Here is a 3,798-nt window from a genome sequence, read left to right on the forward strand (position 1 = left end):
CAACTGTTCCTAAGCTGTATTATGGCGACAATGAGCTGAGCGTGGTGGCGCCAGTCTTTTTATAGCCTATAATGAGGTAATGCCACTACCAAGATGGCTACGGCATTACAGTGACTGTCACACATTCCCCGCATGTTTATTGGCTGCGTAATTCGAGCATTCAAACCAAGCTCCAGCCAATGCACCATGAGTGCTGAGCATATTCGTGCGCCCAGATGCTCGAGTGATATACGAGTATCACCGAGCATGTTCGCTCCTCAGTAGCATGTACACAAGTAAGTTTTTTATGGTATGGTAAAAATTAAATGACATAACAAAGATCTTTTAATGGCTGAACCATTGCCTGTCTTGTAATGTTTGATGATGAAATACAGGCATCGCTTTTATTTGAAAATGTACCTTACTTAACTTTGGTGTCATGATATTTGCTGTTGCATTTTGCCAATGTATGTATTTTAGAAAAGTTGTGTTAGGCAATTACAGAGACACATATGGGATACTTTAGCATCCATCAGGTCAGGGGAAGTCTATGAATAAGTTTGTGTTAATAGAGCCTTATTTTTCATTCATGATAGACTTGATCTTGAAGTCACATTTAGAATATACTGTACTGGAGAAAAATTCAAGAACTCGCTGTTTTAGAGTATTTTAGGCTCCAAAAATTCTATGTAGAAATGTCATCATAGATTTCAGTAAATGTAAAACGGGAAATGAAAGTTACAAACTAAACTTTTAATTTTGACAGTTTTTTTTCCTTTAAGGAAACTACTGTCATTGATAAAACATTCGGCATTACTTAAAGAGTATTGTAAAAACGGAATGTGACACTGTGCAATGAAGTTCTGGACTAACTGAAAATTGTAAGCCATAGTTTCAAGGTACCTTGAAATATTTCAAGAAAAGGAAAAAGGTAAAACATTACAATTTCATCTTAGATAATCGTACCATGTACTAAATCTTCCGAAAATCTTTCCTAATATTTTGTATACAAGGTTAAGCCGAACACTATGTTTTAGTATCTCGACATTTATTTGAAATTTCAGGTCATGAAAATAATGTAGTTTGTATTGACCTTAGCTCACAGCAAAATAAGGTGTAATTTTTACAATCTCTTAGATTAATAACTTTCGGAAAAATAAAAGTAGTCACTGATGCAGTGCTTAAGAATTGGCTTTAAAGTTAGTTTTTTTTGTGAGACGTGATGTAGTTTTGTATGACACCACTCATTTTACCATATAATATACTCAAAAACAGGAAAAAGAATTCCAAATGCTGTGAAACAATGGAAACAATGCAATTCTGACTTTGTTTTTTTTTAAGCATTCATTGTACATTAAGAATGACCTGGCAACATAATTCTTCAGATCAGTATGATTGCAGTAATACCAAACTTGTCATTTTTTTACCTGCTAAAAAAAAATCAGAACTTTGTAAATAAGTAAGTATAAGTATTTGTTTGTGTCACCATTTTCTAAGACCCTTGACTCTTTCAAATCATAGGAACTGTGTGAGGGACTGTTTTTAGCTTGGGGAGCTATGGTTTTTATTGGTGCCATTTAGGATACATACGATATTTGGGTCACTTATTAGTGTATTTTTTTATGGCTGTGTTGTGAAAGAAAAACCTCAAACACAGCTTTTACTGTGCAGGTTAAATAATTTTAGATTTTGATAGATCAGACTTTTGCTAATATGTCAACTTAAAACCAAATATTTTTACTTTTTCAATAGCTTTATTTCTACATTGTTTTCATTCTTTAAAAACGTTTTTAATGATCTTTACTATTTTCAGTCCTGCCAGGGGAACTTACTTGTGCTTGTTTGATTGCTTTTACTATATAATATATAATACTTCAGTATTGCATTATATATTGAAAATCATGGTCCCCTATGAACAAGGCCAGCTCCAGGTTTTCGTGGGCCTTGGGCAAAAGAGTCTCAATGGGCCCCTTTAACACATAATACGATTCATGATGCACAGAAACGGCAGAGAAATATAGGTATAGTACAATGCCAAAGATTTCACTTACTTCTTACATTACATGAGTAATATCTGTTCTACATTCTACAATAGGTTAGAAATCGGACAGTATAGTCATCCATACAGTATTATGGGCACCACATAGCACTCCATACAGAACAATGAGCCTCATATATTGCTCTATACAGAATAATTTACCCCATAAATGCTCCATGCGGTAATATGAGCCACATGTATTGCTCCATACAGTATAATGAGCCCCATATAATGTTCCGAACAGTATAATGAGCCCCATTTAATGCTCCATACAGTATAATGAGCCCCATATATTGCTCCATACATAATGTGCCTCATGTAATGCTCGATACAGTATAATGAGTCCCATATAATGCTCCATACAATATAATGAACCCCAAATATTTCTCCATACATAATGAGCCCCATATAATGCTCCAAAAAGTACAATGAGCCCCATTTAATGTTCCATGCAGTATAATGAGCCCCATATAATGCTCCGTACATTATAAAGAGCCCCATATATTCCTCCATACACAATGAACCCTATATATTGCTCCTTGCAGTATATGATGGGACCCATATAATGCTCCATATAGTCATTATATGATAGGCTGCATATAATGCTCCATGCAGTATATGATGGGCCCCATATATTGCTCCATACACAAAGAGCCCCACATAATGCTCCATACGGAATAGACCCCATATAATGCTTCATACAGTATATAATGGGCCCCATATTTTGCTTCAAGCAGAATGGGCCCCATACAATGCTCCATGCAATATATATTTGGCCTCATATAATGCTCCAGTATATGATGGGTCCAATACAGTGCTGTGCAAATTAATTGGGACAAAGCATTTTTTTTAAGTGAAATCATAAGTTGGTTACCAGTCAGTGAATCAAGCCAGTTTTAACTGCTTTGAACAGGTGTGAGTGCCTGTTCTAAGCAGTTAAAACTATATATATATATTGCATATATACTGTATTTATATTTATTTATTAATAATCAATTATTTATACTTACAACTGGCGTATTCTTTTTAACTGATTATTTTCATGGCTTTTAATTTATCACACTGATGGTAATTTAAGCAATTTAAGTAATTATTTTAAATGAATCCAAGCAGTACCACCAGCTGCTACCAAGAAAACAGCATGTGTCTTCACAGCACGTAACTAGAAATAAAATAAAAGAAGTACAGTACACATGGTCTTATATACACTGCAGATAAGGAAATCAACGTTATAAAAAGTAAAAAAGATACTTTATAGAAGAACAGTGAACAGTAGGAAAATTTATAAAACTTTGAGCAGATCTTTATTTTTTAATTTCCTACATGTACAGTAGTATTTCAGCAGCAATTTTTAGTAAAAAAAGACACCCATGAACATTAAACGGTATACCAATCGGCAAGACCCTATCCCAATATGTAATAGGTGTAATCATAATAATATTAGCAAATATCTAAAATTAGAAATATAGTATATTTCTTCTGATTCGCTGTATCACTTTCCCCATGTGCAGGGCATTTTAGTAGCTTAGGTATCCTTGCACATGGGATAAGCAACATAGTCAATCAGAAGAGCTATACTACATTTCTAATTGAAGGTTTATGTCAATATTATTATTATATCAACTGCATATTGGGATAGGATCTTCGTGATGAGACTAACCCTTTAACTACTTAAATGAGTTTTCCACTACTTTACAACCCATTATTGAATGATCTGCTTCATAATTTAAAATGAAAAAGCAGTTACTAATCTCTCGTGTTGGTCCCATTCCAGCATTGTC

The 3,798-nt window shown here is 34.0% G+C and overlaps 1 protein-coding gene across 1 annotated transcript in view; it reads left to right on the forward strand.

Moving 5' to 3' along the window:
• Window positions 1-785: 785 nt before the first annotated feature.
• Window positions 786-3,798, forward strand: part of LOC141074279 (chemerin-like receptor 1) — a 134,834-nt gene continuing 131,821 nt past the window's right edge. The window contains exon 1 of the mRNA XM_073562050.1: window positions 786-910. The gene's annotated coding sequence lies outside the window, so the exon portion shown is untranslated. The remainder of the gene's footprint in view (window positions 911-3,798) is intronic.

The sequence above is a fragment of the Dendrobates tinctorius genome, unplaced genomic scaffold, assembly GCF_039654945.1.
Source record: "Dendrobates tinctorius isolate UK_male_01 unplaced genomic scaffold, ASM3965494v1 ptg000003l, whole genome shotgun sequence".
NCBI classification, from domain to species: Eukaryota; Metazoa; Chordata; class Amphibia; order Anura; family Dendrobatidae; genus Dendrobates; species Dendrobates tinctorius.